General features: G+C 40.8%; 2 protein-coding genes across 11 annotated transcripts in view; one reads left to right on the top strand and one right to left on the bottom strand.

Annotated features, from left to right (window-relative positions):
- CASR (calcium sensing receptor) overlaps positions 1-10642 on the bottom strand; it is an 89354-nt gene extending 78712 nt beyond the window's left edge. Inside the window, exon 1 of one of the 3 annotated variants that reach the window (XM_019954497.2) lies at positions 10087-10642. The gene's annotated coding sequence lies outside the window, so the exon portion shown is untranslated. Of the gene's footprint in view, positions 1-9771; positions 9935-10086 lie in introns of those variants that run through there. The other 2 variants (XM_070796898.1, XM_070796956.1) reach the window with 2 other exon arrangements.
- ILDR1 (immunoglobulin like domain containing receptor 1) overlaps positions 1-22918 on the top strand; it is a 283577-nt gene that overhangs the window by 92041 nt on the left and 168618 nt on the right. For all 8 annotated transcript variants that reach the window (XM_070798045.1, XM_019954680.2, XM_070798010.1 and 5 more), the window contains one exon: positions 5323-5380. The gene's annotated coding sequence lies outside the window, so the exon portion shown is untranslated. The remainder of the gene's footprint in view (positions 1-5322; positions 5381-22918) is intronic.

The following is a 22918-nucleotide window of genomic DNA, read 5'->3' as shown; positions in this document are numbered from 1 at the left end:
TTGTAAACATAAAATGATTCATTCAATTCACAAAACAACCCTTTTGTGGTAGGTACTCTTGTCATTGCCAGTGTATAGATGAGCAAAGTGAGACATGGAGAGGTATCTAAGCCTAAAGGGCTAATAACTGGCAGAGTCAGGATCTGAACCTAGGTCGTGAGACTCTAAATCCACGCTTCTAGCCGCTAGTCTGTGCTGCTTCACCCCCACCATAATTTATTTAACCTCTACGTTATTATTGGACACACAAGTTTTTTCTAGTGTTTCACTGTCTTTAATAAACACTGTGAAGAACATATCTGGGTATAAGTTTTTAACCATATTTCTGATCATTTCTTTAGGACAGAAATTCTGAAACTGAAATCCTTGGTCAACCTTGATCAACAATTTAAAGGCAGTTATTTTACAGACATTATGTTATAAGAATAGCCATTTCCTCACTGCACCAGCATTATCTTTACAGTCTTAGTATTTTTTTTTTTTTGGCTGCACCATGCAGTATATGGGATCTTAGTTCCCTGACAAGGGATGGAACCTGCGCCTCCTGCACTGGAAGCACAGAGTCTTAACCACTGGACCGCCAGGGGAGTCCTCAGTCTTGGTATTCTTGATCAACAAATTGGTATATCACTTTAAAAAAATTCTTACTTCTTTTATTAAGTAAAGTTAAAATATTTATATATGTTCACCTACTATGTGCTTTTCCTCATTTGAAAACTCTTACTATCCTTTGCTCACTTTTTTGAATCCATGGTTTTAAATTCTATGAGCTCTTTCAATATTGAAACTTTTAACCATCTGGCATACTTGCTGCAATAGTTTTTAGTTTATTTTCCTTTTAATTATGACTTTCTATATATGTGTTTTAAATGTTTATGTAATAAAATCTAACAAAATTTTCCTTTATGATTTTCTGTTACTTTTTCACTTTGAAAGAACTTCCTAATTCTTGTAAAATATCCTCTGCTTTCCTCCTTCACCTCCAAAAATAGAAACTTTCCAAACCTCAAGTTTTAACTTGAGGTTACTCTTTTGAGTATATTTACAGTAAGAAGGGGCGGCAGAGGGTTAGATGGTTAGATAACATCACTATCTCAATGGACATGAATCTGAGTAAACTCCGGGAGATGGTGGAGGACAGAGGAACCTGGAGTGCTGCAGTTCATGGGGGTCACAAAGGGTTGGACATGACTTAGCAACTGAAACACAGTAACAGTAGTAAGAAGTTCATTTTTTTTTTTTTTTTCCAGAAAGCTAGGCAAGCCATGTGTGTTCATTTTTTTTTTTCCAGTTGGACCTCCTTTGAGTTCCACTAAACACGCACAGGACTGGGAGACAACCAGAAAATAGGACGAGGAGAGGGCTAGCAATGGAGTCAGGAGAATTAATCAGCTCTGTCATTTACAGCTGTGCTTCCTCTGGCAAGTCACTCTACCTTTCAGTGCACTAGTTTTCTTATTTGCAAATGGAGATGATGACACCTGTCCTGCCCATCTCCCTCATTTATCTTGTGAGATATTCTGAGGATCAAATGTGTTAATGATACAAGAGTGCTTTGTCAGTCACTGACTACTACACCAGCCTATATATTAGACTTGTTCACTCAGTAATCTCCTCCAGTATACCAGGTAATATGCTGGATTCTGGGGTTTCAATGTTAAATAAGACATGCTGTCTGTGCTTGATGACCTTGAACAATGTGTATTAGGTCAGTTAAGTCCTTTAATAATCAATGAGGTAGATAATATTAATAACCCCAGTTTATAGATAAGGAAACTGGGACATAAAGAGGTTGAACAACTTGTCTAAAGTTACACAATCAGTAAGGTGTCGAACGGGGAGATAATCCAGGCAATCTAACGATAGAGCCCAGACTTTCAACCAATGTACTGCACTGCCTCTCCAAAGACAAGGCTGAAAACTGGCTGACAATTGCATAGAGCCAAACTTTAGCTGAAATATTTTAATTTTTAAGCGTGCAGAAAGAGAAGGGCACCTGGCTTCCTCACTACCTTCTCCTCCTGGCCTCTCAACTGGGAAACACTAAGGACAGAAGGGTCCCTGTGGGCAGTGGCTGCAGGTGATGAGCAGACTGGGACCTGAGCCTGAAGGTGCTCATGAGCTGACAGACTTGTGGTCTGAAGCTGCGCTGGAGACCCTCGGCTTGTGTGTTCCCCTCTCACCAGCTCTCTCAGATCAGCTGGCACTCCCTCCTCTCCCTGGGAACCGTCTTCCACAGAGGCTACCAGACTGGAGGTCTGGGTAACACATCTGGCGTCTCTGAGTGAATGGTGGCAACTCAGTGTCTGACACGCAACTGGAGCTCAACTGAAGCTTGTTGAACTAAACTATGTCAAATTACAGAATATTTAGAAAGACTGAAGAAATGATCATTCTTTCAACCATCAATCTCTATTATGAGCAGAAAAATAAAACTTTTCCCCCCCTCAGTATAAGCAGTTCACCATTATTAGGGGGAACAACTAGAGTCTCTTTGAGCTTGCTTCTTTTTTTCTACATGAAAAACAATTTAAATAAGAAACATGCACGTCAGGAACTCCAGCAACAAAAACATGGATGAAAGAAGTCAAATAACTCCATTTTGCTATTTGATAGTAATTTTGCTTGTGTGTATTGAAAGATTTGTTGAAAGAAGAATATCTAAAATTAGCTTCCTCTCAGCAGGTATCATATTACCTTTGCCCCCATCACTGATAAGCATTCCCTGAAGGTGGAGGAAAACAGTTTCCAACTGAAAACTGTTTCCAACCAGTTCCCGGGGAGAAGGGGTGGTGTGTGTGTGAATCAGTCACAGATAAGAAATACATAAAAGTCAATTAATTCAGGTTACTTAAACAAAGAAATCCTCATTCATCTTACTTTTTCCATGTAAGCCCCAGAGATGAGCTGCGGCAAAGGATACAGGCCAGGTAAGCAGCTAACAAATGCCAAGCACTGTATTAAGCACTTTTCATATCTAGTCCATAAGGAAATATTACCTCAGTTTTACAGATATCAAAGGGATTTGTTGTTGTTATTAATATTTAGTCACTAAGTTGTATCCAACTCTTTTGCAACCCCACGGACTCTAGTCCACCTGGCTCTTTTGTCCATGGAATTTTCCAGGCAAGAACACTGGAATGGGTTGTCATTTCCTATTCCAAGCGATCTCCCCAGCTCAGGGATCAAACCTGCATCTCTTGTGTCTCCTGCATTGGCAGGCAGATTCTTTACCACTATGCCACCTGGGATATCCACCAGTAAAAGCTGAGGCTCACAGAGCTTAGATACATTGCCCAAGGTCACAGAGATGGGAAGTCCACTTTTAACCAAACTCTAGACCATCCATGGCAGAGGCAGACCGTTTTTCCCCTTCATTTCACATTTTGCCACCTTACTCCTTGAAAGTGAAAGTCATTCAGCCCTGTCCGACTCTTTGTGATCCCATGGAATAGTCCATGGAATTCTCCAGGCCAGAATACCGGAGTGGGTAGCTGTTCCCTCCTCCAGGGGATCTTCCCAACCCAGGGATCAAACTGGGGTCTCCTGCATTGCAGCAGATTCTTTACCAGCTGAGCTACCAGGGAAACACCTTATTCCTTCAGTTCAGTTCAGTCACTCAGTCGTGTCCGACTCTTTGCGACCCCATGAATCACAGCACGCCAGGCCTCCCTTGTCCTTCACCAACTCCTGGAGTTCACCCAAACTCATGTGCATCGAGTAGGCGATGCCATCCAGCCATCTCATCCTCTGTCGTCCCCTTCTCCTCCTGCCCCCAATCCCTCCCAGCATCAGAGTCTTTTCCAATGAGTCAACTCTTCACATGAGGTGGCCAAAGTACTGGAGTTTCAGCCTCAGCATCAGTCCTTCCAATGAACACCCAGGACTGGTCTCCTTTAGAATGGACTGGTTGGATCTCCTTGCAGTCCAAGGGACTCTCAAGAGTCTTCTCCAACACCACAGTTCAAAAGCATCAATTCTTCTGCACTCAGCTTTCTTCAGAGTCCAACTCTCACATCCATACATGACTACTGAAAACACCATAGCCTTGACTAGATGGACCTTTGTTGGCAAAGTAATATCTCTGCTTTTGAATATGCTATCTAGGTTGGTCATAACTTTCCTTCCAAGGAGTAAGCGTCTTTTAATTTCATGGCTGCAATCACCATCTGCAGTGATTTTGGAGCCCCCAAAAATGAAGTCTGACACTGTTTCCACTGTTTCCCCATCTATTTCCCATGAAGTGATGGAGCCAGATGCCATTATCTTCGTTTTCTGAATGTTGAGCTTTAGGCCAACTTTTTCATTCTCCTCTTTCAGTTTCATCAAGAGGCTTTTTAGTTCCTCTTCACTTTCTAACCTTATTCCTTGGCCCTGCCTAATTTAAAGTCGGTGCATCTCTCTGTCTTCAAGTAATCAGACAGTTGTTCAAGCAGCTGAATCCAAAAGAAAAGAATTCAATCAGCATTCCCCAGGATCCACATTTGGAGGGAACAGGCATAAAGCTCCTAGCAACTTTTCAGTAAACACTATCATCCACATCTGGATTATTTTCAGTCTTATGAATGGATGATGTGGCTACCCAAACTATACTGTATTATAAAGTATGTGTGTGTGTGTGTGTGTATTTCTGTGTGTGTGTTAGTCACTCAGACTCTTTGCAACCCCATGGGCTGTAGCTCACCGGGCTCCTCTGTCCATGGAACTCTTCAGGCAAGAATACTGGAGTAGGTTGCCATTCCCTTCTCCAGGGGATCTTCCCAACTCAGGGATCGAATCTGGGTCTCCTGCATTGCAGGTGGATTCTTTACAGTCTGAGCCAATAGGGAAGCCTGTATTATAAGGTAGGGAGCACTTAAATCCTCTAATTCTCACTGGCTTTAATAAACATGCTTCAGCCAGAGGTTATTGGATTGTGGGAGGACACTTGAGAAAAGAGAAGGAAAAATTCAGTCATGCTAATGTCAGGCAAGAGTTGCACCAAAAGTATCAGACATAAGCAACCTTTATATGTGCCACTTTATGACAATGGCAAATGAATTAAGTCTAATGTTCATCCACCTGGAACTAAAAGCCTCCCAGAAATGAGAGAAAGAGAGAGAGAGAAAAGGAAAGAGACAGGGAGAATGAATAAGTGAAACTCATTACAGATGAACTAGACCTTCCTGATCCTATCAAAGTTATGAGATGAAAGGTGTCAAAAGGTCTCTTAAATCAAAAAGACAGCTTTTTGGAGATACCAATCATTAAGTCCTCAGCATATAAATTAAATATCTGATTCCCAGTCCTGCTTGACACCTGGCTTCCTTTTGTTTATCCTAGGAACACCTGGATGACAGTACCAAAGGATGACAGACCAGAATCCCACTGCTCTCAACTAGTAAGTAATTGAGTTCTGTGGCATCTACCTTGCAGTTGTCTCAAGCACTTGTCTCCTTTTCTTCATGGTTCAGGCCATCATCACTATCATCTGAATGGCTATAATCTCTTTAAATGATTGGTTTAGTTGCTAAGCTGTGTCTGACTCTTGCGACCCCATGGACTGTAGCTTACCAGGCTCCTCTGTCCATGGGAATTCTCCAGGCGAGAATACTGGAATGGGTTGCCATTTTCTTCTCCAGCTTTAAATGACTGCTCTGCTCCAAACTTAATCCCCTTTCACCCAGCATCCACATGCAGCCAGAATAACTGTGCTCTAAATAAAACTGCTCCCTAAGTCACTTCTTTATGTAAAACCCTCCAGTGGCTCCCTTAGCCCTAGGATAAAAAATAACAGCCAGCAACAAGTGGGTGCATAATCTGTGCCAGGTACTCCATGACTTAACCTCAGGTCCTGCAACAACCTTATGAGAGATATACAACCTTCATTACCATTACTTATTACTAAATAAGTAATTATTATTTATTTATTACTAAGTGACTTGATCAAGACCCCACGGCTGGAAAGTGGCAGAACCACGATGCATACCTGGGACTGTCTGACCTCAGAGCACATGCTTTAACCACAATGCTATCAGTGTGATGGCATGCAGGTTCTGTGACCTGGCATGTCTGCCACTCCAGCCTCATCTCTTAATGAGCCCCTCTTTGTTCCTCATGCCTCAGCTCTTCGAGCCAGTTGCACGTCCTGGACCTTGACACTCTGTTTCATGCCTGTTTGTTCTGGCACATGAATTCGTCTTCTAGAATGCCCTCTTCCCTTTGTCTATCTTTTGGAATGTCTCATCTTTCAAGATTCAGCTCAAGTATTAACTCCTCCATGAACCTTTTCCGGCAGAAATGACCACTCCTTTCCCTTGTGTATCACTGTTCTCTACTTATGCTTCCATTACAGCAACCACAATACTTCCCCACCCTTACACAGATGAGTACGACTCTCTCCTCTTAGACTTCTATGAAGTCTCATCATCTTACTAATCCATCTTACCCATAGTATCTCACAGAGTGCTAGGCACATTGAAGGTTCACCGTCAATGTTGAATGAATAAAAATATTTGTTTGCACATGAAATATGATGCCTGGTCAAAGCTCACCATGCCATTACATTGTGAGATTTATATTAATTTTACTTTATTGCATCAATGCAATTAGCAATTTTTTTCTTTACCTAACAACTGTATATGAAACTTGAAGAGATACATGCAGCTTTAGGGCAACTAAAATCAAAGCAGTGGATAGGAGTGGAGAGAAGACACTGTAGCTGACCTGCCACACCTGTTTTCACCTGGGAAAGTATTCAGTGACAATAATGAGCTATCACCACACAAGCCAAATTTGGTATGGGAGTTATGCACATATCTACCTCAGCAGTGTGATGATTCACATTTGAAGCACAATGCATACATTTTATTGTGCACAATAAAATAAACTGACAGACTAAAATTAATCTAATACAATTTGTAAAGTTTAAAAAGAAAAAAAAAGAAAAGCAAGAACATCAGCAATGGAAAACCATGACCAACTCAGGACAGTACAAACGATGCTGTGATAACAAAGCATCTCTCCCAAATTCCAAAAATGTCAGCTCTACATCTGTACATATGCAGTATTGCAAACACTACATCTGCCTTCGTGATTGTTGTTATTGCTGTTCAGTCGACCAGTTGTATCTGACCCTTTGTGACCTCCTGGCTGCCCAGGCCTCCCTGTCCCTCACCATCTCACCAAGTTTGCCCACCTTCATGTCCACTGCATCGGTGATGCCATCCAGCCATCTCATCCTCTGACGCCCTTTTCTCCTTCTGCCCCCAATCTTTCCCAGCATCAGGGACTTTTCCAATGAATCGGCTGTTTGCATCAGAAGACCAAAATAACAAAATGCCTTCTTGATTACTGGCAACCAAATGGAATTCCTAACTGATTCTGATCCTGCCTCAAAGCCACCTACACCCCCAACATTTCCACTTACTCCCGAATCTCAGCTCAAGGGAAACTTCCTTGAGAAAGCCTTCCCTGATCTCTAGGGTAGTCTATATACACTCTCAAAGACCTTTATTTCTTTCCTTGACAAAGGTTATCTTAGTTTATAATTACATATATTCAATACTCAGTTATCTTACTACTGGTTGCCTCCCTGAAGCATCTATAAACCCCAGGAGATCAGAGACCTTGCCTGGTTTCATTTATCAACTTTCCCTCAGTGACTGGTACATAGCCAGGCACTCTGCAAACATTTTGAATGCATAAGTGAATGATGAATGGATTCCTTCACCTCTTATTTGTTTATTGCCTTGTTCTAAGAACTGTACCTGATTCCTTACCAGTCTCAAGGTGGTACTCAAACCATTCCTCTTCATTATTCCCCCACCTTACCACAAGGCTCAGTCCTTATTTTCTAATCTTCTCTCCCAATCCCCTCTTCAAAACGGTTCTTAAAAATGGCAGTTTCTATCCAACCTGAATTTCCTGAACTGTGTGGGGTCAAGGTCACGCAACATGAAAAAATGAACACAGCAAAGGAAAACATCGTGACGGGAGTAGCTATTAGGTTATTTTAAATAGTCTACACAACTCCTAAAAAAACAAAACCCATTAATTCAGTAAAAATAATTTTTTTTTATTTTTTTAAATTTTATTTTATTTTTAAACTTTACATAATTGTATTAGTTTTGCCAAATATCAAAATGAATCCATCACAGGTATACATGTGCTCCCCATCCTGAACCCTCCTCCCTCCTCCCTCCCCATACCATCCCTCTGGGTCGTCCCAGTGCACTAGCCCCAAGCATCCAGTAAAAATAATTTAAACCACTTCTATTTTATCACAAAGACAAAAGTGGCTTGATTTGTTGATTTTTTTCCACTTCCGAATGTTTTGTCCTTGCATAGAAAAAGCCTTGGAAAGTAGTTACTTGTGCTGGTTGTCAGCAAGCCGACTGTGTGGTCTCCCAGCCACATCATCTGGGGGTCCTTCCTAAATGACAGGGTCCTGTCTCCACAATTCTCCTCTTCAGGGTCTTGATCTGCTCCCCCCCTTCTAATCCCCTAATCCCCTCTAATTCCTTCTTCTATCCCTTCCCCTTTCCTCTTGACTACCACAAAGCTATGTCTTGAGCCCCTTCACATATATAAAAATCCACCCTATTAGGTTCCTACTAATGAAAAATCCTATGCCTGTTTCTTTGCTGGTCCTGGGTGGAGGCCACAGAAGTAATGAGAGGTGTGACTGGCAAAGCTCTGCTTTCAGGAACAGGAACTAGTGAAGTGTTAGCTTTTGGAAGTCTAGAGCATTTCAGGAAATTTCCTTCATAAATTTTCATTCTACCAGACTACTTAAATTGCATTTGGAAAGTCCAGTTTAAGGAAGATAACTGGTAGTATAAAATTCTTCAGGGACCCTTCCCCAAAGCTCCTTTCTTCAAATCTCTGGGAGAGTTAAGGCAAGTAAAAGAAATGTCCTCTTGGCAGTGGACTCACTACCCCAAGGGCTACTCTGGTGAAAGAGACGTTTAAAGAGATCAGGGGTGGGGCCAGCAAGGAACCCTAGAGATTAAGGGATGCGGGCGGTGGCGGTGACGTCATTTTCTTTGGATACTTTTTTAGGCAGGAGGTGAGATAAAGAATCAAAAGGAGGGGACGGAAGAAGTAGGGTGCAAAAAGATATGGGTTAAAAAACAAGCGGGTATAAGTAGACACAAATGCTAGTATAGGAATATCTCTTGAAGTTATATATTTTTTTTATAAACCATGTATTGAAACTACAATTTTAAAAAATAAATAGTAAAAGACTATCAAACTGGTACTTTTTTCTTCCTAAGAAATATGGTGTATGGTGAAAAGGCCTGGGGACTGACACCTTAATTGGGGTCAGTGAGGCTAGGTCCCCAAGGCAGCTGGAAGCTTGGGCCAAGTATCCTGAGAGGGGACTCATGGCCCATGAGGATGGATTCTGACACAGTACCCTTCCATATGCATATACTCCAGAAAACTGCCTGTTCCCTGTTGACACACGGACAGGGAATACTTTCTGACCATGGTCACAGGCAGAAACAAGGCGGAGGCAGAAGACGGCACCCCACAGCCGCGTCTTGGTACGCACGCACTCCCGTGTATCTAAGAGGGTGACCCATTGCCGCTTCTGAGGAGCGGTAAGCCTTGGGTCCTGTAAGCTGGACCCTGACGTCCCCCGTGCCCTACGCTCAGCGTCCCCAGGGCTGAGCTGGTCCAGCTTGCGCCCTTCGCTTAGCCCCCTGCCCGCGACCCCCAGATCCTCCATTCCGCCTCCCCACCCGGGCCCTTTCTGCCCGCCCTCCTCGCGGTCGGTGGTCCTACCTGGCGTCCCGGCTCGGGCTCCCTCACTCCGGGCAGCGCCGGCCCGTCGGCCGTGGGTCTCCACGAGGCGCGCTCAAGATGGCCCGTGGGGCCCACTCGCGATGGCAAGGTCACTGGCTCGGAGAGGCGCCAGTCCTCGGGTCCTGCCGAAGCAGCCCCCGCAGACCCTCTGGACCGCCGCCGCGGCCCCTGCCTCGGAGCTCCGCCCCTCTGGCGCCCGCCCCCTGGGGGTCCCCAACTGCAGAGCCCAGCTCTGCTCCACTCCTCTGGCGGGGTGCTCGCTAACCCTCCACCCGGCAGCCCTGGTTCCCTCACCGGCTTCCCAGTCGTGCTGAGCTGAGTCCCCGGGACCCCGGCGCCGAGGACCGCGCGTCGGGTCTGGTTCTCCCGGCCACCGGCCACGCTCTCGCCTCCTGTGCTGTTCTTTCCGGTGCTACCTTGGGGTTCTCGGACCCCAGATCCAGCTCCTCAGGTCGGAAAGAACCCCTCTTCCCTCCTTCTCCTTGGAGATGCAGAGAAGTTTAAGAGGTTGGGGGCTTACGACTCTGCCAACCTTCTCTGTACTAGAGTGGGGAACTTTTTTTTTTTTCCGATGAAAGGCCGGAGAGTCAAGGTAAAATAAATACAAATCGTGGACCAAAATTCTTACTCATTCTGCAGGACTCAGTTCTAAGCTGCAGAAACTCCTCGGTGTTTGCAGGCAGCTCCCTCCTTCCACTTTCTTGCGCAAAAGGGCACTTCGGTCCTCCCTAGGCGGAGGCAGACAGACACCTGTTGGGTGTAATTTCCTCTGCCCGACCTGACCGTGAGCTCCTAGGAGACCGCGACCAGCCGCCCCTGCTCATTCCTGTCTCCTTCACTGGCATGGCACCTGCCACCTATCGGGGGCGTGAATACTTTATAAGTAAGTGGAAAATTAATTTCTTTTGTAGAAAGCCAGTTATTTCCTTTTATCCTCAGATAACACATACTGTTTTACGTGAGCAATTTGCTAGTCTCTATAAAGAGCCACAAGAGTTGTTATCCTCTTTGATGCAGAGGATGCATTAATTCCATTCTTGGGGAATTTTCCAGAACAAAAGATACTTATGTGTAGATGTTCATAGCAGGATCTTTTTTTACAGAATGTCATAATTTTAAAAAACCACAAAAGCAAGAAACAAAGCCAACCTTGTCAACAATAGGAACTTGGTAAAATAAAATACTTTCATATTTTGGGGTAACTTAATGAGCTATAATATAGTCGTTAAAATGATAAACATCAAGGCAGGAATGCCTCAAAATGTTTTTAGAACAAGGAGGGAGTATTTATTTACTTATAAAGCTAAAAAAAAAAAAAAAAAAGGAAAATATGAAGCAATGTGATAAAGTGTTTACAAAATAACATTAAGCCAAAAGAGTAAAAAATTGCATAGTTACCATGCTTAAAAATGTCAAGTAAAGAAAAATGCAGATTTTTTTCTCAGTAAACTGGGGTTAACACTTACCTTAAGGGGTTCTTGGAGCATTAAATGAGGTATTGGAGAAAATTACCTGATACTCAGCAAAAAGTTTTCTTTTTCCTGCTCCAAAGGGACAGACACTCATGCCTAGAGTCACAAATACATTGTCATCCTAGCTCAGTTCTGCTGGTTTGACCTCCTTCCGTTCAAATGTAGGGTAAGAGAAGGAGTTGAACAAATGTGGAAGCGCCAGGTTAAAGTGAAAGGCAGAATCCAGTTAATAAGAATAAACGCCAAGTCCTGCCTCAGGCCCAAATCTCCAGCAGTACAAGTTCACAATGGGGGATTTGGCTCAGCAGCAGTCCACATCAAAATATCTTAGAGATTTTAGTTGACTACCAGCACAGCCTGGTCAGTGCCCAAAGGAGGAATTAATTCAGCCCCAAGCTGAATGACACTGCAGTCTTAGCCTGAATTTATACTCTTCAGTCATCAACTTACAACCAGAGCAAAACGTTCAAATATCCTTAAGAAAATCACTCTGAAGAGCTAGAGTTACTTCCACTTTAAAGACGAAGAAACTGGTTAAGGTGTTTAGAATTGGGCAGCTAGGAAGTGGCAGAACTGTGACCTGAATCTGATCAGGGTGAACACTGTCCAGGTGCTTTGCTAGTGGGTCCCCGTCTGTACACCTCCCATCAGAGGTATAGGCAATGCTTTTGAGTGGTACATAGACAATGATGTTAAATAACAGTGGATCACATGGTGAAAAAAGTTATGCTGTCTTCAATTCTGTTCAACCTATAGATGTTAAGACTTTGCTGACAAAGGTCCATCTTGTCAAAGCTATGGTTTTTACAGTAGTCATGTATGGACGTGAAAGTTGGACTATAAAGAAAGCTGAGTGCCAAAGAATTGATGCTTTTCAACTGTGGTGTTGGAGAAGACTCTTGAGAGTCTCTTGGACTGCAAGGAGATCCAACCAGTCAATCCTAAAGGAAATCATTCCTGGATATTCATTGGAAGGACTGATGCTGAAACTGAAACTCCAATACTTTGGTCACCTGATGCAAAGAACTGACTCATTGGAAAAGACCCTGATGTTGGGGAAGATTGAAGGCAGGAGGAGATGAAAGCAGGGGATGACAGAGGATGAGATGGTTGGATGGCAGCACCGACTCGATGGACATGAGTTTGAGCAAGCTCTGGGAGTTGGTGATGGACAGGGAAGCCTGGTGTGCTGCAGTCCATGGGGTCGCAAAGAGTTGGACACGACTGAGCAACTGAACTGACTGATAGATGTTAAGAAAAAGGTATCATTCTATGGTGCTCTTTGGAATTTATCCTTGAAGGGAGTTAATGTAATTTACTCCAAAATCAAGTCTCTTCAGTGACCAGATCCCTGGGAAGCTGATTTTAAAAAATGTCATATTCTCTGGTTGGCAGCTTCTAGCCTATTTGGTGTTTGACTTCCCACAGTATTATTCATAACAAACAGGCATCTAACCTCTGCTTCAACCCGCAGAGTGAGGGGGATGTGGTTAACACCCTTAAGGGAGCCCTTTTGAATCTTCCTAGACAGCTCTGATAGTCAGAAAGTTCTCGTTTGCTTTGAACTGAAACTTGCCTCACCACACCTTGCATCCACTGATTATAACAGAGTATAAGGCATTACTTCCCAAATGTCGGGCACTTATGTACCACCTCCACGTTCTGCCCTTTTTACCATATCTATTACTGGTTCATTTAGCTCCTTAATATCTTCCTTTCAAATTACCCAATTTTCTTAGCCAAGTAATTTCACCTTAATTGGAAACTACATCACTCTGTAAGTGAGAAAGATACACCAATTAGAAAGTAGCAGCATCAGAAGGAAGAAGGAGTGATGTTAATTTCTGCTTCAGAACTGATGCTTGGCAAAAGTGTTGATCCTGAGGCAAGCTCTCTCTTTATTAGAACAAATTAGCAAATGTTTGGGAGAGAATGGATACACGTATATATAGTATAGCTGAGTCCCTTCACTATTCACCTGAAACTATCACATTCTTTGTTAACCAGCTATACCCCAATACAAAATTAAAAAAAAATTGTTTTAATACATGGGAAGTGAAAAAGGTCAATAGCAGTTTAAAAATTACCTTAGTGTAGGAAATTTGCTTTGCAGCCATTTAGCCTAAAATTTATAGTGTACAGACCATGTTCCGCCTGCCTTAGAGTTCTAGAATATTTTGCACATGACCTATCTTAGAGGTCACCTGGGTCTATCACCTCAAAGGGCAGAGATCCTCTTAGGAGCTTCTTTTGCAGGTCAGTTGGAGAAAGAAGAACTTTCAGAAGTCCCCATCAAGGAATAATGGCTTCCACTTGGATAACTGCATTAAAGGAAAGCTCAACCAGTTGTCAGCTCTTTGGCTAGGAAGTTCTTTCCTGAGGCATTAGTGATGCCTTTCTTTCTCTCACGTTCCACGTCCAGTCTGTCTGCAAGTCTGTTGACTCTGATTTCCAAATACATCCAGAGGCATCTTATTTTCTCTACCTCCATCACTACCAGTTCCTCTAAGCCAGCATTATCTTATCCTTAGAAAACCTTCTAACTGGTCCGGCATCCACCCTTGCCAAGATCTCTGTTCTTCACATGGTATCTGGACTGATTGATAGATTTAAAACAACTTGGATATGTCATTTCTCTGCTCAAAACTTTGTGTGCAATGGCTTCCTGTCTCATTCAGAGTAAAGCCTAGTAAAATCCATGCTCCATGGAAACCAGCATTATCTGGTTCCTGGCTATTTCTTTGACATCATCCCCTACAGTCTTTCTTGGCTCCACACACACTGGTTCCTTTACTAGTTTTTGAATGTGCCCAGCACATTCTGCCTTGAAGTCTCAGCATTTTCTCAGCCTGAAATACTCTTCTCTCTCACTTCTTTTCTCTCTAAGCGTTACCTTTGCAGAGATGCCTTCCTTTGGGATTCTTATCCTTTAAAAGCAGAGCCTCTCTTCCATCCCACTTTATCACTATTTTTTATCCTGATTTACTATTTTTAAAAGATGTTATAAACTTTACTCATGGCTTGAGAGCAGTAAATTTGGGGTCATAGAGAGGTTAGAGCAAATCATAGCACAAAAAACAACTTAAAAATGAATATTAAATACTCTATTCCTTAAAAACACTTAAGGAATTCAGCTACTGTGAATTTCTTGTTGGCTGTCTTTCCTCCTCGGTTCCCAGTCTCCTGTTTCACTACTGTTGGGTTTTCTCACAGTCTCACTGGTAGCCCAAATTCTCTTAGCATTCTAGTCCCTCTCAGGATGCTCTAAAAACTTGAGTGGGTCCTGTCTCTTTTGCTCGTTTTTGTTTTAATTAACTAATTTCATTAAAGTGTAACATATGTTTAGAAATATGTACAATTTGACCAGTGCTCATACACTTTTCCATTCTCTAAACCCTGCAGAGAGTAATCACTAGCCTGACCTTTAACACCATATATTATTTATATTTCTACTAATGGGATCATCCTGTAAATACTCATTTATGTCTAGCTTCTTTCACTCAACAATTTGTGAGCTTCAACCATACTGTGCTTTTTTATTGCTGTGTACTATTCCATTGTGTGAACATGTCACAATTTATTGATTCATTTTACTATTGATGGGCATTTGAATTGCTCTCAGTTTTGAGCTATTACTAATAATGCTGCCATGAAATTTTTTTAATATCAATAGAAATGTTTAATGTACAAGTACAAGAAGAGTTTTATAATAAAAAGATTTCCATCCAGTGATAATTTATCTTTCATTTGACATCTCTAAACCATTGCTATTGCTATGTTTGGAAATATTTATGTAACTGAATTGATATAAATAATCCAAAGGAATGCTATTTTTGATGTACAAGTGAATTTTCCTCTTAAGTTACCTTGGATAGTATTGGGTGCATTGCTTTTTATTTTTAATTGGAGGATAATTGCTTTCCAAAGGTATGACAAATCTAGATAGTGTATTAAAAAGCAGAAACATCATTTTGCTAACAAAGGTCTGTATAGTCAAAGCTATGGTTTTTTCCAGTAGTCACATACAGATGTGAGAGTTGGACTGTAAAGAAGTTTGAGAGCCAAAGAATTGATACTTTTGAATTGTGGTGTTGGAGAAGACTCTTGGGAGTCCCTTGAACTGCAATGAGATCAAACCAGTCAACTCTGAAGGAAATCAATCCTGAATATTCGTTGGAAGGATTGATGCTGAAGCTGAAGCTCTGATACTTTGGCCACTTGGATTGAAGAGCTGACTCACTGGAAAAGACCCTGATGTTGGGAAAGATTGAGGGCAGGAGGAGAAGGGGGCAACAGAGGATGAGATGGTCAGATAGCATCACCAACTCAATGGACATGAGTTTGAGCAAACTCTGCTGCTGCTGCTGCTGCTGCTGCTGCTGCTAAGTTGCTTCAGTCATGTCCGACTCTGTGCGACCCCATAGACGGCAGCCCACCAGGCTCCCCCATCTCTGGGATTCTCCAGGCAAGAACACTGGAGTGGGTTGCCGTTTCCTTCTCCAATGCATGAAAGTGAAAAGGGAAAGTGAAGTCGCTCAGTCCTGTCTGACTCTTATCGACCCCATGGACTGCAGTCTACCAGGCTCCTCTGTCCATGGGATTTTCCAGGCAAGAGTACTGGAGTGGGGTGCCATTACCTTCTCCTAAAACAACATGAATCAGCTGTAAATATACATATGAAATTCTTGTTTATATCTCTTCTGTTGAGCAATATATAGGAATAGAATTACTTGGTTAAAAGATTTGCATATGTTTAGTACTAGAAAATATTGCCAAAGAATTTTCCAGAGTGGTGACACCAATTTATATTTCCACCAGTAGTAAATGAGAATTCTTACTTATCTCCTTTCTAACACTTGGTATAATCTTTTTGAAAAAATCACTCTTTTGTATATAAAATGATGTCTCTTTGTAGTTTTAATTTGCATTTCCCTGATAACCACAGAAGTTGTACATTTCATATGTTTACTGACTATTTAGATATTCTTTTTAGTGAGGTGTCTGTATCTCCCTTCCCTCTTTTAAAAATTGGGTTATGTCTTTTTCCTTATGTATATATTTTTTTCTGATATTCTGGGCTTATATTCTAGGCTTTTTGTCAATTACTGATATTAAAAATATCTTTTTCAATTCTGTGGTTTGCCTTTTCACTCTAGATTGTGTCTGACTGGCCTATTTATCTATTCTTTTGCCAAAACACCACACTGTCTTATTTATCATGGCTTTATAATCTCATACAGTAAGTTCTCTAACTTTATTTTTCTTTAAGATCATCTTGGCTACCCTTGGGCCTTTGTATTTCCATATGCATTTTTAGAATCAGCTTGTCAACACACACACATACACATACACACACACACACACTGATTTTTCATTGGGATTCCATTAAATCTCTAGGACAATTTTGGAGAAAACTGACATTGTTAAAATATTTAAATTTCTAATCCACAAATACTTTTTCTTCCACTTTAAGTTTTAATTTCTCTCATAAATAATTACAGTATTTTGTGTATAAGTCATGCACATATTTTGCTAGATTATGCCTAGGTATTTGGTACAAAAAGTTGCAATTGTATTTGGCATCCTTTTAAAACTGTATTCTTAATTGTTGTTGATACCTTGTTATATTTAACTTCTTAGGATACATCACCTCATCACCTGATATACTGTGTTTTTATGTCATTGTTTATCTCTCTAAAAATATAAATTATGTGAGGATAGATAATTTTGACCATTTTGATCACTTCTTTATGTCCAGTACCGTAACAGTGCCTAACACATAATAGACTTCATATGTGTTTATTGATTTGGATCAACTTATATTGAGCTGATATCTTCTTGCAACTCATACTTCCTTCCTCCAGAACAATATGGAATAACTTTCCTTCCTCTTGTTTATGATGGGTCATCATCTATACCCAGCACTATTCCCTTCCCAAAGCCAAGTGCCTCAGTTCCTTCAGCAGTTTATCATGACACAGCTTTTAAAGACTCGCTCATTAAATTCTCTCTCTCCCCTTAGTGCATGCTCTGGTTTGCCAATATTTGTTTTTAGTCTGGGCTCCCTGAATTGATCTGATCTATATATGTGGCAGAGAAGGCAATGGCACCCAACTCCAGTACTCTTGCCTGGCAAACCCCATGGATGGAGGAGCCTGGTGGGCTGCAGTCCATGGGGTCGCTAAGAGTCAGACACGACTGAGCGACTTCACTTTCCCTTTTCACTTTCATGCACTGGAGAACGAAATGGCAACCCACTCCAGTGTTCTTGCCTGGAGAATCCCAGGGATGGGGGAGCCTGGTGGGCTGCTGTCTATGGGGTCGCACAGAGTCGGACACGACTGAAGTGACTTAGCAGCATATATGTGGTAAATTTAGACTATTACTTGCTTGAGCTGGATCATTTTTATTTGCTGTCACAATATTGATGCATAGTAAAATTGTGGTCAAATGGTATCCCCCAGCCTGTATTTTTGAAATAAAACTCAATTCTTTTAATAAATATGAAGAACTATTGCCAGAAGTGCTTACACACTGAAGCTAAAAAAGTTTAAGCTTTAGGATCTTCTATTTGTATGACCCCTGTGAATGTAGGGAGAAGTTGGGAGTCGGATAAAAAGATTTAGCTCCAAGGCTGGGGTGATTTCTTTATCATGCTAGTAAATATTCACTTTTTATTTTATTTCTTTATTTTTCTGCATTCACAATTTTTTAAATTGAAGAAGCCCTTCCAAATTCTATAGGCTTCAGGCCCCACAAAACCTGCATCTGCTCCCATTAAACTTTAGCCTAGCATTCCAGTTCATTGAGATCATTTTGAGTCTTAATCCTATCATCAATCATATTACTAAACTCTTACGTATCTAGAAAATTTGATAAACAGGTCCTCTTTTATATTATTTTAGTAACTTAAAATCTACAAACCTAGACAGTGTTAAAGACCAGGCCCTTCAGCTCTTTACTTATTTACAGCTTTGGGTGAATACCAATCTCTTTACCAACCCTCTGTAGATATCTAGTATATACTTGCTCAATCAGCTGCAGAATTTCTGACCCTATTATTATCTAGCTCTTATTTTACCATACAAGTGACATTACTATCATGAGAAACTTGCCAACAAGGAATCTAATACCATCCTTCTTGTTATAATCCTAGTTATTCTGTAAAAACAGAAATAACATTCATTTAGTTCAACTTGGTAAACTCCATGACTCTTTATTCTAAATACTAAAAAGAAAAATTTTAATTTAAAAAAATTTTTTGCTTGAATTCAGCACCCTACCTTGTTTGTCTTTGTGTCCAGAATCCATTTGTTGCCCATTATTTGAAAATAAGGAGATTATTTGCCTTCTTTATCTATCCTTTATGGTTTCTCAGTGTTGCATACAGGGACTTTTGGATTATACCCTTAATTTTTCTACTTCATGAGAATGAGGTTTTCTGGAATTTGAGGAGTCAACCTGTTCATAGGGGTTTGGTGTCTTTATTATCTTTCTATCTACCTCAGACCTTTCTTTCTAATGTTAATTCTTCCCTTTTCTATTGGAAGTCCATTTTGATTAATTGAGAAGATAGAAGCAAACAGATCTAGAATAGTTTTGGCTTTTCTGCACCAGTAAACAACTACTTAGGCATTCTCTTGGAGGAAATTTAGTTTTCCTCTCTTTGCTCCAGTCCCAACAGAGCGTCTTTCTTGAGCCACAATCCTTTAGGAATATTAGAATTGCTAAACTTTTCAAATTTACCAGGTTCTATTGTCCTAACCCAACCTTTTGCCACAGTTTCTCATGACTCAGCACTGACAGCCTTGCTATAAATTATTTTTGAACTAGCTATTCAATTCCTTTTTCATAAAGAGTTTTAATCTCATTGGGAAAAAGAGACCACACTCATGCAAGTATCAGAGAATTAGGAAAAACCCCCACACAATGAAGTCTTTTGTTTAGCGGAACTGGCAAGAGTCCTAGGACAGACAGACTCCTCTCTTCAAAGAAATATAATTTGCAATTTCAGACAGCTCTGTCTGGACCCAAGCTGTTGACCATCACTCTTCTCTAGCTTCCATACCCGTAAGAACATTCCTTCACCTTCCTAACTCCAGGTACTAGTCTTGATGTCATCTGTAATAATATAGGGATAAGTTGGGCCAGTGGTAGATGTGCTGAAGAGAATATACACTCTTTCCTGACCTCTGCTTCTCTTTCCTCCCTCTGATTCCACCTTTGCTTTTGTCTTTTCTCTCAAGTTTCCTCCTTTTCCAGCTTGGAGGAGAAGGGGGAGGAATGGAACTGAGCCAAAGAAGCAATTTGCAAGTTTTCTTCATCCAACTTTATGGTGGCATCAAAGGAGAGCTAGCAGAAAACTTTTAAAAAATCATTAGAGGAAAAATAACCTCAGATATGCAGATGACACCATCCTTATGGCAGAAAGTGAAGAGGAACTAAAAAGTCTCTTGATGAAAGTGAAAGTGGAGAGTGAAAAAGTTGGCTTAAAGCTCAACATTCAGAAAACGAAGATCACGGCATCTTGTCCCATCACTTCATGGGAAATAGATGGGGAAACAGTGGAAACAGTGTCAGACTTTATTTTTTTGGGCTCAAAAATCACTGCAGATGGTGACTGCAGCCATGAAATTAAAAGACACTTACTCCTTGGAAGGAAAGTTATGACCAACCTAGAGAGCATATTCAAAAGCAGAGACGTTACTTTGCCAACAAAGGTCCATCTAGTCAAGGCTATGGTTTTTCCAGTGGTCATGTATGGATGTGAGAGTTGGACTGTGAAGAAGGCTGAGCACCGAATAATTGATGCTTTTGAACTGTGGTGTTGGAGAAGACTCTTGAGACTCCCGTGGACTGCAAGGAGATCCAACCAGTCCATTCTGAAGGAGATCAGCCCTGGGTGTTCTTTGGAAGGAATAATGCTAAAGCTGAAACTCCAGTACTTTTGCCACCTCATGCGAAGAGTTGACTCATTGGAAAAGACTCTGATGCTGGGAGGGATTGGGGGCAGGAGGAGAAGGGGACGACAGAGGATGAGATGGCTGGATGGCATCACTGACTCAATGGATGTGAGTCTGAGTGAACTCCAGGAGTTGGTGATGGACAGGGAGGCCTGGCGTGCTGCGATTCATGGGGTCGCAAAGAGTCAGACACGACTGAGGGACTGAACTGAACTGAGAAGGAAAAAAAGTGAACAAAGAAAACTTGACCAAGAAACAAAAAGCAGAAAATAGAAAAACAAGACCCAAAAAGAATCATAGTAAATAGAGAACATAGAAGAACATGACTGGAATAGATTCAACACATTACTAATCATAATAAATTATTAAAAGGAAGAAAACTGCAAGTATAGTTTAAAAGAATCCAGCTATATATGTTGTTTCAAAAGACACACCAAAAATAAAATAACACAAGAATATTTAAAATTATCGAATTAAAAATATATCTGATAAAAAGACTCATAGACTTAGAAAATGAACTTATGGTTGCCATGGTGGTGGTGGGGAAGGGCCAATTATGGGGTTTGTGATGGTCATATACACACTGCTATATTTAAAGTGTATAACCAACAAGGACCTACTGTATAGCACATGGAACTCTGCTCAATGTTATGTGTCACCGGGGATGGGAGGGGAGTTTGGGGGAGAATGGATACATGTATATATATATGGCTGAGTCCCTTCCCTGTTCACCTGAACTATTGCAACATTGTTAATTGGCTATCAGATCAGATCAGTGGCTCAGTCGTGTCCCACTCTGCGACCCTATGAATCGCAGCATGCCAGGCCTCCCTGGCGTAAATACAAAGTAAAAAGTTGAAAAAAAAAAAAAGAGGAAAAACACTAAATTTTAAAGTATATATATATATCTGCTAAGTGCTTACAAAAAGAATATTAGTAACAGAAAAGGCTGAATTAAAAGCAAAAAGCATCAAATGGAAAAGTTTTTACATTTTGTAGAAAGTATAATCCATCAAGAAGACAGGGAAATTTTCAATTCTTATGCATCTATCAAGTTAATTTTGAAATAATCTTGTGGGTGTTTTTTACAACCTTAGGTATAAAAATTAAAATCAAAACAAAGTTTTTTTGTAAGTGAACTTAATTTTTGTTTCAAGTGTTCATGCTTCTAGATAGCAGAAATGTAATCTTATTCAGTTTAGGCTAATGTCAGTGAGTTCAGATTTTCCATATTCCATTTACACTACCTTACAAATTCTTGGAGTTAAATTTGTGTTTCAGGGGACATACTTAATGCTGGGGTAGTGGAACATTATTTTCTGTCTATTCTAGCATCTGCTGAGATGCTTATTCCTGATTGTTTTCTGATCATTAGTCCATGCAGATTAGCGAGGCAGTATTTTTATCCTCATTTCAAGGCCTTTTCAGATCTGACTCTCTCTTGGTTACTTCCATGTCCCTCTTGGAAAAATTTTGGAAGCTCCTATTGTATGAAACATTTGCCTGGTCAGTGAATGCAACCGTCTCTACTGCACAGCTTCCATTCCATATTTCATGCTGGAGAACTTTCAGTTTTTGCCACTTCTTCAAGGTTCACCCAGGAAGCAAAATGCAGACCTTTCTGATCTTAGATTCTTCAACTCTGTCTGGAGTTTTTAGTGTGTCCTCTAACCAAAGGAAGTTAGCCCAGAGTAGGGAGTGGTAAGGAAGCTGATCAGTTTCTCAAGGAGGCACATCAGTCTCCAACTTCCTTAATTCCTTTCCAGTCTCCTGATCCTAGCCTGAGGAACACTAATCTAGTCTGAGGTAGTAAAAGCTAGCCATTGTAACATCAGGAATTCTTGCAAATTTATTTTATGACATTGGGTTGCTAATTCATCATGATTTAGACCTTTGAAACCCAAGCATGTGCAACTCAAAAGTTTTTGACTGATATTGGACTTTTTTTGCTTCTGTTTTTCTGTATTAGCCTTCCTCACTCAAAGAAATGAATGATTCAAAGTCTAGTTTGAACTACATATAAAGCAGATAGCTAATAATAAGGACCTACTGTAGATAGCACAAGGAACTCTTCTCAATTCTCTGTATGCATAAAACTTTGTAGTCAATAGAGAATATTAATTCCTTTTAGTCATTTCTAGAACATATTTTTTAAGTTAACCATGTATTAAATCACAAAAGACTCTGATGCTGGGAGGGATTGAGGGCAGGAGGAAAAGGGGGCGACAGAGGATGAGATGGCTGGATGGCATCACTGACTCGATGGACGTGAGTTTGAGTGAACTCCGGGAGTTGGTGATGGACATGGAGGCCTGGTGTGCTGCAATTCTTGGGTTGCAAAGAGTCGGACACGACTGAGTGACTGAACTGAACTGAACTGAAATCATATAAAAAAAAATCTCAACATTCCCCAAAGTAGACCTCATAAAAACCACATTTCTTAAGTATAATAAAATAATGAAATACACAGACATTTAAATTCTCTATAGTTGGATATTTTTTAATCTTTTTATTTGAAGTATGGTTGATTTACAGGGTTGTGTTAGTTTCAGGGTTACAGCAAAGTGATTCAGTTATACACATATAATATATGTATATTTTTTCAGATTCTTTTCCCTTATAGGTTATTTAAAAATTGGGTATAGTTCTCTGTGCTATATAGTAGGTCTTTGTTGGTTTTCTATTTTACAT

The sequence above is a fragment of the Bos indicus genome, chromosome 1, assembly GCF_029378745.1.
Source record: "Bos indicus isolate NIAB-ARS_2022 breed Sahiwal x Tharparkar chromosome 1, NIAB-ARS_B.indTharparkar_mat_pri_1.0, whole genome shotgun sequence".
Classification (NCBI taxonomy): Eukaryota; Metazoa; Chordata; class Mammalia; order Artiodactyla; family Bovidae; genus Bos; species Bos indicus.
The sequence above is the reverse complement of the archived record's forward strand: the minus strand, read 5'-3'. Positions and strand labels throughout refer to the sequence as shown.